Genomic DNA, 14,105 nt, shown 5'->3' on the forward strand with positions numbered 1-14,105 from the left:
TTTTGTAATTTTTTTTCTTCAAATTCAAAGCTGTTTGAATGTAAGTGCAATGATGTGGACTTTGAGCCAGAGATGTATGTGACTGGCTTCATATTTTAAAGCATCTCAGGAATCCCAGTGAAGTCAGAGAGCCAAAACATGTATTGTAGTCTAAAATGGACTGTCTTACTTGGTTTGAATCACTTAGCTGATAATCATAAATCAAGAATTGGATACAAAACCCAACAACATTAATTTTTTTAATAAAAGTTTATACATTTAACAAACTATTGAACTTCCAAGCCCTAATATTTGAGCAATCTTTTTCTAATAATACCTTAAAGATTGTTAAAAATACTAAACTGTGATGAAAGAAAACTTCTGTTAAGCTTTTGACTCTTTCTCCAGTGTCTGCAACTCCTATTATTCAGGGATTCTGATCTCTCTGATCAATAACTTAAGCCAGTACTAATACTGTGACTGAAGTAGTATCAGAGACACCACAGCAGCCTTGTACTGCTGGCAAAATCATCGTTGCCACTACAACTGTCTCATAGCTAAAAGTCCAAAGGTTTTGCAACTTTGGACAAGAACACTTTTTACTTAATATCACTTTTAAGCGAACCTTGATACCTTGCTTTACTCATTAAATCAACAGTTTGCTTAGGCGCAGTGCACAACTATTCTTGAGCTGTACCTACTCAATCACTTTGCTATTTCACAAAATGGAATATAAATCAGTTTAGTTATTAATGTTAATTTTTTTTCTAAATGCTTATAGTTTTTCATGGTACTGTGTCAGAAGAGATTCTTTGCATTTGGCTATACAAGATCATTTATAATTAATCAAGCTCAAACATACCCACTAATGTCCAGTGAACTGTCAGACTTTATCACTGTTTTAACATCGGGGCTAGCTGTGCATCAGTTACCTTAGGCATAAGAGTTCATGCACTGCCATTTTGACACGGAAAAGCACCTTACTAATAACAGCAAGACATCCTTCATCTGCGACAGGCACAGTTTTGGTGTTACAACACACGCTACTATCTTTAGGTAGCTTTGACACTAAAGCTCATTTCTGTCCCTGTCTCCAGGATGTATGGCTGTATATAAAACAGTGTGAATCACTGTGGATCAATACGATATTCAGACCAGAAAAAGTCTTCTGGAATATCCATATGGACAAGATGTGTAGAGTTTAACAGTACTAAATAGAGATTCACAGGATTCTCTTGCTCTATAAATTTTGAAAGAGAATGGTCTTTTATGCTGTTTCCCATACACTCTTTGGTTTCTTTCCATCTTTTCTAATTATCTAAACCATTTATAATTCCTATATAAATTAAATGAGATATTTCTAATATACGTGTAATTGTGTTCATATTGTTTAATTCTAGATCACTGTTCTGTCACATAATATATTTTGATAACTATAACAGTAGTTATCAACACTGTTACAACAGTAAAAGCGTTAAACACTTTTACTAGTACAATTTAAGACATTTAATAAAGTACTATTTTAAAAAAACATCTGCCAGTGATCAATTTCCCGAGTAATAAACAATGCAGAAATCTATCTTCTTGCTAATAAAATGAGCATATGAGTGGATTAAAATAAATTATCAGCTTCATCATTTGGCTTCAGCCTGAGCACAGTGTTCCACTGGCTTGAAGGTTTGTGTCTAGCTACATTTTTCATTTTTAAACAAGCATTCAAGGCTGAATGCAAAAATTCGGATGATGCCTTAGTGTCTTAAGCCACCTGATCATTATACACCAGAAACTGGCCAAGCCAGAAGCCATTATTACTCAAACAAAATTAATTACTGAAAAGTTATTTTGTGGTTTCACATATTGCCTAGAGAAAAAGTAGATGCACTTCCTCAGCAAGCATGAAAAAATAGCCCGGTGTGTTCTTTGACGTTTGAAGCCTCTCCACCTGCTGGAAACAAAGAAGTAGATATGTTAACAACAATAAAAAAGATACCCCATTTTTACAGGCTCTGGTGTGTGACTGCAACATATGTTTCCTGTTCAGTAAGATAAGGAAGTGGTGTTCTGCCCAGGAGGAATATACCAGGCTATCCATTGCTGAAAACCAGGAGTGTGCATGGCTGGAGACATTTCTGGCTATATTTGAGATGAGAAATTCTGAATCTATCTTCATATCTGAAATAGCAGTGAAAGTGTGGCCTATGTGGACTTCTGTAAGTCAGACATGAATAATGTACAGAAGTGTTACTGCATTTTTTTTCTTAGTATGTTTGTCTTTGCTAAGGCTGAAATAAAAGCTTGTTGTCTCTTAAATAAGATGAGCCATTTGCTTCCTTTTACACATAGGTACTGCTTTGGGGACTTTTAAAAATATATATACAAACATAATTAAATTTTAGTATATGCAAATGTCTTGATGCAATATTTCAACAGATTTTCCATAGGATTATTTCCTTATTTTTTTTATTATGTTATGCAAATACATTAAATAGAATATAAAAAATACTGAATTCTGTAGATAGTTCAGAGCTCCAGCCTTCACTGAAATTTCTATTTTATCAAGGAGTCATGGATTACATGCTGCAGTCAATTAATCTTGCTACCTTCTTCGCAGCCAAAACAACACAGCCTGACTTTTTAAAATTTTTTTAAATAGGCTTTAAAAAAAAAAAAAAAAAAAAAGTAATCTCAGAGCTGAAAAGCACTTTGATTCACAGAATCACAAAATCATTCAGGTTGGAAAAGACCCTTGGGATCATCAAGTCCAACCATCAGTACTACTCTACAAAATTCTCCCCTACACCATATCCCCCAACATCTCATCTAAACAACCCTTAAACACATCCAGGGATGGTGACTCCACCACCTCCCTGGGCAGCCTATTCCACTGTCAATTCAGGAATAATGAGATCTAAATGCCAGCTGGATGGACAGACAGAAGTTACTGCTTCTGTTTAGTGTTAGCTTTTACAAGCATGTACATATAACTAGCCTACTATCATGCCAAGATAAATAGAAAGAAGTCGGGAAAACTTTCTATTCCGTTCCATTTTATTTGTATTTTTTTTATAGTTCATTTCTTAAAAGCATCATTTGATTTCTAAGTTATCTGGGAATTTTGAAAATATAGAGTTGCATTAGTATTTGTTGTTTAATTTCAGAGCAGTTCCCCTGTCTCCATAAATATATCATTAAAAAATTTCTAAGAAAAATTCCTGAAAATAAATATTGATTATTCTTAAACTGATTATTAGAAAAGACAGAATACATTTACCTTCTATAAATACACTGGAGGATTAAAAAAAACATTGTTGAACATTACCTATAAAAACAGAAAATAATGAACAAATTAATATCAGACCTAAAATTGATCCTTAGATTAATTGCTGATATCTTTTCCTTATGCAACTACTTTTTTCAAATGTGTGCCATAAGGTTAGCAGTCATAAACAATGCAGTTTACTCAAACAAGTCACAATGTAAAGAGAAGTGTCCACTTACCCTTGTCAAACCTAGGTATTATTGTGCTGGTTATGCAGTAAGTTCCAATACGCTGAAGCCTGAACTAAATGAAATATATCCTAGAATGGAATGCTGCCTTTACACTAGTTTCCAAAGTCTGGGACTTTTTTTACTGCCTTTCATATAACGATACAGGGCTTTTTGTTCAAGGAGAGTCTGACTTAAATGAAATGAGATTGTCTATTCTATTTTTTCTCATTGAAGCATTTTTTTAAATCTTTCTCTAGAATAAATCATTCCAAACCAATGTATGTACACTTCAGGATGACCTGAGAAGCATCTCATTCTGAAAAAAAAAAAAAATGTTATCACATAGAACACACTGATGGCATTGGTACCTTCCCCAGTCCTTGGCATGTGCTGTCAAATTAAGCTAAAAATTGTTTCTTCCCTCCCATTTTATCTTTATCTCAACTTGTTCCCAGCAGACCAGTTACTGAGAAACTTTTTGCACTAAATGTGTGACAAACACTATTTTCAGTAGTGATTAATCCCAGAACTATGTAAGTGTCTGTATCGTTTTGAGGATAGTTTGAGAGCTGCAGGCTTAAATTAAACTATTTTAAACTATTTAGACTATTTAGATTATTAAAATAAATTACATTTCAGCTATTATTAAATGTGATCCTGCCTGGGACTTGTACATGTTACTACATCAACATTAATAAATATTATCAACGTTATTGAATATATTTCCCATAGGTCTGATACTGATTTTACTGACTTCACAGAATCTAAATGGAGTCAGCCTCATCCTTTTAGCTAGTTTATATTCTCCACAGATCTTTTTAATTATATCATATGCTCACATAACAAGAAAATGTAATTATTTATTTATTTGTTCATTCATTTTACATGCATCATTAAATAAAGCATTGTGACTAAGCTGCTATGCTTATTTCAGGAGTTATTTATTTCAATCACACAGGCTTATTCCATGTACTTAAACTATCAGAAAATATTAATTTATATGATCATGCATTTTTTATAATCTATAACTGATATTATCACATCTACATTTCATTTTCTGAATATGTTAAATCTCAAGAACTACAATCAGTCTACCCACAAATTTGTAAATTCCTGTGAGTCTGAACTCCCACGGCAAAACAGAAGCAATACAGTTTGTTCCCACAGTGTTGTCCAAAATGAAAGACAGTACTGTTGTTTTCATTTTTTGTTTTTTATCTGGAATTATTTTATGTGGCTTTAGTTCTGAATCCAATGTTAATCAGTAATAAAGTAAATTCTTTCTGACAGCTTCTTAAAATTCTTAGGAGTGTTCCTACAAAATGAAACCATACTGCTCTCATAAAGGGAACTCTGTGTGGCATCTTGATGACTTTATGTCAAGGAACACACACTTGTTTCTATGGAACTGAAGTTTAAAAAACAAAAAAACCCACAGAACTGAGTTTTGCAAAATGTACATACCAATCTGAGTTTGCCCAGGAAGATGCTGAATTTGCATATATGCACATACATGGAATCTGAGTGTATCTTTGTATAAATTTTCATACAGTTGAGTGTTCAAAGGTAGACTTTGTATAAGACATTAAAACATTTTTAGCATCTATTTTAATAAATTTCGTTCACCTTGACTCCCAAAATATTTTAAATTAAATGGGTTGGACTGGATGCACAACACTCATATTGTGGATATGTTACTTTACAGAGACAATCTGAGCTGCTCAGACAGCTAATATACACTTTGAGAAGGGCATAAGAGCCATAGCACTTCATGGGTCTCCTTCCAGACTATTTACCCATAAATCTGGGTACTTAACAATATAGTCTACCCAAACGCCTGCTCTCTTGTTTTCATTTCACCTGCAATAAATACATTTTAGTTGAAACTGTTTAACACCCATACACACATCAATTATAGTAGTGAAGCTATTCAGTATTCAAAATTACAGAAGGCACAAACATAAAATTATGTAGTGACTCCAAGACACTGTTCAGAAAGGAACAAAGCAGTTGTATCAGAAGAACTTTACTGAGCAATGTGTCAACTTGTTTCGTCTCTTCCTCCTCCCAATAACAAAAAGGTGGATTGTTCTGCACTGAGAAACATGACTGTCCTTTCAGCTGTCTGAGGCACAATGACCTAAGCTGGAGCCTTCCATGTCAATCCTAACTGTATTTTCACCTATGATGTTCAGTGGTGCTGCAAGCCTAAGACTTACTATGGACAAAAGTATAGAGCATTACTCTCCCAATAGAATAACTATGAACACAGAACATCCTCTCAGTTCACAACTTTCACAAGTTATTAATATTTTTGCTTACTTGACACAGTAATTTCGGTTACATTTTAATAAGCACAGTAATTCAGACTGCTATAAATGCTGATGACATTAGCAAACAATCCATTTGCATTTGCATTTGAATGCTACCCTCAAACAAAACTGATTGTTCTTAACAATATCCAGTACCATGAGATAGTTGAACAGATAGATAGTTGGATAGTTGGATGGATAGATAGAGAGAGAGAGAGAGAGAGATAGCAAATAATATCTTAGGCAAATGTTAAGAATCATGGTTCTCAATAACCCAGATAATAATGAGTAAGCTGACTGATAGTGAAAAAGAGAAATAGTAGAAGAAATTGCATTTAAAAAGACTGATAGTATCCTTTTATTTAAAGTAGATTCTGGTTTCAATACCTTTAGAGATGCTATGGCTATTGAGGCCAGGTACATCCAACCAATTGAAGCAAAGCAAAGTGTAAAATACCTGTAGAATTACAGCTCTTTAAGGGATCCTTTTGGATACCTCTCTTACAACACAAAAAAAAAAAAAAAAAAAAAAAAAAAAAAAAAAAAAAGGTTGCTTTTACAACTTTTACAATTTGAATTATAAGTAATGCTCAACAGAACTCCTTTTCTTACGCAGCAAAGAGAACAAAGAAAGACAAAATACTAAACTATATATATCATCCAAAAATACAGGTCCTTTTAATTAAAAAATATAGGATACAAGATCTGTTGCAACCACTGGAGTTTCACAAAGACAAACATATCATATTTTTCTCCTTTCCTTATTCAATTCACAGAGCTACCCTGAACAGGCACTGGGAAGTGGATTTACCTTTCATGAGTAAGAAAATAATGCCAGTAGTACCATTATACTACTGCCCATGGTGTTCCTATAAAACAATTTCAAAAATACATGTATTTTGAAAAGACTGATTCTCAGCTGTCATAGCCACCTGCCAATGGATCTTCAGCCAGTGGAGAAGTTTTCAAGCAAGTCAGAAAAGTCTTATATAGATATTTCTGGAAAAAAATTTTATCAGATCCTTCAAACAAATTAATCTTGAATTAATGTGTCAGTTTCCTTCAGAGAAATAGCTAGATAATATATTTTAACAAAATTTTTAATTTTATTTTTTCATATAAATGTTTTTTGAACTGAAATGACTTTTAACGGGTTTTTTTCCAACTTAAAAAGTAAATATTATAACATGTTCTGATTTTGTCTTGGTTGAGTGAAATAAACATTGTTTTGTGTTCATGTCACATGATATTTCAAAATTCTGTGGGTTTATATTGCAAAATGAGAAAAAAGCAATCTCTGTGGAAATTCCTAGGGGGAAAAAAAAAAAAAAAAAGGCAAAACCCAAAGCTATTTCAAATTCAACTGAACCAAGCAATGTCAAAGACACAATTATTAGTCTTTCCTAACAGTGGGAGGAGAAGGAAGCGGAAAATGGGAGATTTCGAAAGTGCTTTTTGGTACCACAACACCCCAGTAAAACTCTTCAGAGTTTAGAGTTTGGTTAGAACTCTGGGCTTTCTAAATTTAAAAGGGGCAAGGAGGTGTTAAAATTATTCTGCTTACCTCCTAGTCTCAGTTTCTCTGCATGTTAAGAAGATTATTAAAATCTTTCAGTAAAAGATTAAGATACTTTTTCTCCACACCAGTCTGAAGTTTGGTCTTATATATGATGTAAGTTAAACAAATATTTTTAGTTTAAGATTTTCACCTTGCTCTAAATATCATACAGAAAGCCTTTTACCTTGCCTTTTCGTAGTCAGGAGAAGCCTTGCCTTTAGCAAAACATTCTCAAGTCTCTTTGGAGCACTCCTTCAATGTTTTGTGCAATCAGTGTACATCTTCCAGGTATTGTATATTATTATAGTCAATTTGTAACTAAATTTTTTGATAAATCAATTAGCTGAATGTTCTTAGATGTTTCCTAACATGTTTCCCAGACTAGACTACAGACCATTCTCGTAATCTTCTCTGAGACATTTCTAATCTTTGTATTTTTAAAACAGACTCCAAAATTAGGCAGAGCAGTCTGACCACTATCTCAGACATAATAAACAGAAAAAAAAAGGAAAAAAAAAAAAAAAAAAAGAGTTCCTGCATATAATTTTTCAGACAATGTCTCAAAGTGTAAGAATTTCTAATGGCACATGAGCTATGGTGCTGTGATTAAGTGTCAGCAGTGGTCTTGTAGTTCTTCTGCAAGAACTGTGAAGAGATTTACAAATCTTTAAAATTTATTGAATTCTATGTGCACCTTGTGCCTGGTATTTCTTCTAAGTTCAGCACATATCCAGAAGAAAGGAATGCTTGAAGTACAGAGTATCATTCCATTCTGCAAATATGGCAGCATCAAGGGAATTTCTCTAGTCTTTGTAAATGTTGCGTAAAAATAACATCTCCTGGTGAGGGTTTGTTGATTTTCATTTTATGAAAGGAGCTTGCATTCTGTGACACTGTAAGCAAACAGTGTACTTCTTTTGTTTGCTTTCCTGTAAGATTTGAATGTGAAATTGGTTCCTGTCATAAGACTAAAAGGCTAGGGTGGACATAGTTACTTCTGAATGCCAAAAGTGTCTTGCTTTTATAGTATTATGATGATGGCAGTCTCAGTAGTCTCCTTCTCTGTTTAACTGCAAAAACATTAGGAACTCTTTGAGTTTGGGATAATTTTCTCATAGGATCAGTTACAAAATTAAGATCTAGACCTATAATATGATTTTAAATATCCCTAAAGCAAGTTTCCTTCATTTCTGGAGACAATTTGCTTTAAGTAGTTGGAAACAAAGCATAGCAAAAGCTTTGCTAAAATTTCTTTGCATTACTGAAAAAAACTTGGTGCTTTTTTTTGTGCCTATTTAGTTGATTTAATTTATCATATTCCAGTTTCTTTAGAATAACATAGTAGAATTTTCACTTGCAGAGGCAGCCCTCTCTTGTATGCTTATTCATCTTCTATATCTTTGCTCTGGGTTTAAATTCTCTTCAACAGAATTTGGAAATAAGCCTAGGCATAACACCATTTTGAGTGATTCTCCTATGGTACAGCTAACTGCTCCTTAATGTCACTTCTGAAATAGAAATGCTTAAAATATGAAATCAGTTTACATAAAAAATATCAAGTAGTCAGTGCTGTAGGAAACATTAAGACTTCTTAAGACTACAACACTTTATTATTTTGAGGAAATTATCTCAACCTCTGTAAGATATTTGATTAGGTAAAACATTTATTCATGTTTGAACTGGCAAATGCAGTCACCCAGATAATTAAGTAGCTGAAAATTATTGATCTGTTAGGCATAATGTGGTCAATGTCGAAAATGTTTACTAGAATAACATTAATGTTAATACATTCTATTCCCTTATAAAATTATTTGGTTGAGTCTTAAGACCACACCTCTTTCCAATAATCTTCAAAGATTCAATAGAATCCTAGCTCCTTCTATTTGTGAGGAGTGAGGCAACTTAAAAATGTTTAATACAAGTTTATTTTTGAAGCCTGTAAAACTATCCCTTGAGATATACTCAGCATGATACTGTAATATTTGTCATGATCAGTCTGGTGACGAATTTCACAAGTTTGCGAAAGATATAATTAATTAACAGTCTGTCACCACAATGAACATTCAGAGCCATTAATACAGACACATCAAAATACTGGTGTGAAAATTTCTTTCTACACAATGTGCCAGCAAAGATATTTCCAGTGCTAGTTTGGCTTGTCATCATAGATATAGCACATTGTTCACTAGAAATAAATTTGAAACTTCATGGTGAAATTAGCCACTGAAAGCAACAGTAAACATTCTTTGCTTTCAGCGGGGTTATGGCTTGCGACTTTTCATTGCAAAATCAGTTCACCAGTTATTTACAAAAGTGTTACTTAAAAACTGCTAAATAATTTAGGCCAGATAGACCAACCGGTTTTTCCAATTGATTTATTTCTGTTGTACATACATTCTCTCTACACTTCTGCATTATCATGAACTATATGACATCAAGTACCATCATTCTATACGTTGGCACCCAAACGGTTCTAGCCGTTTGAAATAAAGATTATATTTGCACCTGCTAGACTTTTATATATAAAAGCTCAAGTGATATAAAGAAAGCAAATAGCTGATGATTGTTCAGAGTCTTAATAAATACAAAAACTAAGGGGTGGTAAAAAAAAGCTCAGTGTGCTGGTTCAAAAGAGAAGGAAACTTTTCTTCATGTAATTAAGCTGTGAAGCAACTTGCCAAAGACTGCATACTAAAAATCCACAGAGGCTCAAGAAGTACCAGGCTTAAATCATGGAAAAAGATCTGTAGTGGGCTATTAAGTATGAAAACATCCCCATTGAGTCAGAAAGTCCCTGAACTGCAATTTGTTTGAGACTAGAGGAATAGTCTGGGGAACTATTACTGCATACTTGTGCTTATATTTTTTCCTAGACCTCCACTGTGGACCATAGTCAGAAAGTCATGATGCTGAGTTAAATAAACTTTTAGTGTGAACAACAGCCTGTTTTGGATTTCTTATGTATCAACAATATCACCTGGCAGCTATAGTTCTAGTTTTACTTCTATTTACTTGAGGTAAGTCTACTGGAAAAAAAAGAATAAATCAAAACTATTTAAATTTAATTATTTACATTACCTAAAATTAAGATGTCAGATAAATGAATGTTCTTTAAATACATTGTCACAAAGTTTTTATTTCCATGTAGTTTGCTGAGGAATTATTTTTGCCTATTTGATTTTCACCTTTTCTGATTTGACCTTTTTTTTTAAAATTAATTTGTATAATTTCTTGCTGATTGTTTCTCTCAATGCATAGAAGATATCTTTCCATTTTTCCCCAACAATGGAGCTGTGGGTTTGCTTGTCTTGTAACTGTGTCATTGCACAGAAGTTTCAAGTCTGTGCAAAGAATAAAGTCTTTAAAAAAAAAAAAAAAAAAAAGTTTAAGAAGTAGCAATAACAGCTACAACAAAGTTACCAGAACAAAAGCTTCATTAACCGCCTTTGTAAATTTTTCCATGGCTGGAATGTCTTTCTTCTATGCAAATGGCTGTATTAAGACTCAGGATTTTTTCAAATACTTCATTATTTTTATTGCAGGCTAAGAATTAATATAAATTTTAGTGAAATATTCACATCTTCAACTGCATTATAGGCTTGTACATCCAAAACATAGACAATAGAAATTACTGTATCCTCATCAATCTGGTGTTTAACACTATAAACTCACGATTTCACAATAACTTATTTTTTCACTAGACCCCTCCTATCAATATCAATGTGATGTCTCTGCTATGACAAATTCAGCTATGACAGGCATCAGTACTGTCTGTCCTTCACAAACTAGGAATCTCTTCTGCCTGACTCAGCTCTAATCTCTGATTAGAGTCAGTAGTCAAGTATAGTCTGAGCACACCTACTTCCACACAGACATAAACAATGAGAAAAATCAGTGACAGAAGCTGTTTTTTATATCCCAATACAACTTGGGATACAGGAGACTTCAGTTTACATTCCTGGTCTGGAATAGACTACTCAGACTAGAGATTTCTGGATAATTTTGGATAATGGCATTACCCAGGGTGATGTGATAAGCATCAGCAACATACAAAATGTGAGATCACCGCAACGACTTCTTCCTCCTCCAGTCTTTTGTGAGAATGTCAGGCAGCAAATATCCTTTCAACCAGGATATCTATGCCTCCTATCTCCTGTCTTCAGCATTTCCCAGTGATGTGAATCATCTCAGCACTCACCTGAATTCTGTTCTTTGATTTATCTCTCCTCATGCACTGGAGTTGATACTCTATCTTTTGAAACAGCATCTCCAACTTAGGCATGGTGACGCTTAAGTCTCCTTCATATATCCACCCCTTACTGTCAAATATTACATTCATTGATGTCAATACCATGAACTTTATTCTCTGTTAAAAATTATAGCTCAGGTCAAAAATTTTACATCTTTGATTTTCACTCCTGAGAGTGCTTATTAGTTTTCTTGGGCCTGATTCCAGTTTTACCACATGAAATGGAAAAATGGTAAAATGGAGAGACCTCTGGAGGGAGCAACACCCATGTACCACAGAAGGTAAGGAAGACCAGACATGTACTCATTTGCAATAATGTTTTTAAGTTTAATCATCTAACATTAGGGTGCCTTGAATGCTCTATAGTTGAGATGAGTCAGAACCAGAGCTCAGGTTTCCTACTTCATTAGTAAAGCCAGCCTATGACATAAAATGCAAACAGGGGCTATACTATGAGAAGAATTTTAAAATGGACTTTCTAAAAGAAAGTAAAAGAGGATGGGAAGAAAAACAGCATGGGAAGATGTATCTTCTAAGTCAGCACAGTCTACGTTTCTGATCAGGAAGTTTTTTCATACAGTAACGTAGATGAATGAAGTGTCACGCAGAAAATTTTATTTCCATCAGTTCAGACATGATGCAGAAAGTACCATCTCTCTCATGATTTTTTGTGAATTGGTTTTGTCATTGCAGCGATCCTCTAAATGCAACCTCGTGGAACCCAGCACAAGTACCATCAGCTACCTGGGGCATGTGCAGTCAGTTTAGCCCATGAATGCTTTTGGTCTTAAAGTTCTGTGCATCATAATAATACTAATTTTGAATTTTTTTCTCACTGTTTGTTATTGTTTTGACTTGGGGAATGGGGGGCTTTGGTGTTGGGGGGCTTTGGTTTTGAGGGGGGGACTCAGAGGAAGTTATTAGAGTGATTAGATACAGTCTGAGATCTTCAGTTCTAATCTTAATTGTAACTGGTAAAGCATGCCACAGATTATGACAAACTTATACTGGACATTAAAAAAAAAAAAGCGCATTCAAGTTGAGAATCTAAGATCTAGATATAATCTATTTATCAGTTAAATTTGGTCAACAGACTTAAGCTGATTTTTGTCTGCTTAATATCTCTGCCTCATTATTTTTCACCTATTTTAGAAAATGTATAAACCAGGCTCAGAAGGCTTTACACACTTTAGATTCACATCTCAACCTCACTAGTGTCTGTTTCAAATTCTCCCACAGAGTTAAGACACAACTTTAGTGTTCTGCCTTCAGATGCTTGCTCTTTTGTACTCCCAGATGTGAGAAAGAAGTTCATGGATGAGTTTCCCTAGCAGGCTGGTTTATCTTTGCTTGTACTATTGCCAAGAAGAAATACACTGTTCTTGTTTTTAGCTAGTACCTGGAACACAACATTCTAGTGTCTTTAACTTCCTCCCTATCTTCTACGTCAGTGGAAAAATTTTTGATCAATATCCAGGCTGTTGTGGTTTAACCCCAGCCAGCAATTAAGCCCCACACAGCTGCTCACTCAGTCCCCATACGGTGGGATGAAGGAGAGAATCAGATGAGTAAAAATGAGAAAACTTGTGAGTTGAGATAAAGACAGTTTTACAGGTAAAGCAAAAGCTGCACACACAAGCAAAGCAAAACAAGGAATTCTCTCACCACTTCCCATGGGCAGGCAGGTGTTCAGCCATCTCCAGGGAAGCAGGGCTCCATCATGTGTAACGGTTACTTGGGAAGACAAACACCAACACTCCAAAAGCCCCCTTCCTTCTTCTCAGCTTTATATGCTGAGCCTGACGTCATATGGTATGAATATCCCTTTGGTCAGTTGAGGTCAGATGTCCCAGCTGTGTCCCCTCCCAACTCCTTGTGCACCCCCAGCCTGCTGACCCGTAGGGTGAGGTGAGAATCAAAAAAGGCCTTCACTCTGTATAAGCACTGCTCAGCAGTAACAAAAACATCCCTATATTACCAACACTGTTTTCAGCACAAATCCAAAACATACCCCATGCTAGCTACAGTGAACAATATTAACTCTATCCCAGCCAAAAACAGCACACAGGTTTACAAAAGAAACATACAATTAAGGAAACATTCCAAGAATGGGTTTGATCAAAAATGAAAAAAATAATTTTGCACTGACTTCTCTACAGGGGTTGGTTTCCTGAATCCTGTAAAGCATCATTCAGAAAACTTTTTCTCTGTCATGTGGAATGTGTTTACAATTCTTCTTCTTTCCAAGTTCTTGCACCTGGCCAGTCAAAGAGAATTTTTTCCCCCATATTTTTAGCATTTTAGAATAAATTTCAGAATCATTTAAGATAGTCCTAGGAATAGAATAATGAAAATTTATTTGTGCCTGGCAAGTTTATAGTTTAGGTTGTTGCTTGGGCAGACATTTTTAAAAATTAAATATCTTAAATCTACAAAAAATTAGAATTAAGCAACAGGGAAACTACTGTGAGATATTCAAGATTTCAATTCATGCTTCTATTGCTATTACCAAAATACA

This window comes from Athene noctua, chromosome 2 (genome assembly GCF_965140245.1).
Source record: "Athene noctua chromosome 2, bAthNoc1.hap1.1, whole genome shotgun sequence".
In the NCBI taxonomy this organism is placed as follows: Eukaryota; Metazoa; Chordata; class Aves; order Strigiformes; family Strigidae; genus Athene; species Athene noctua.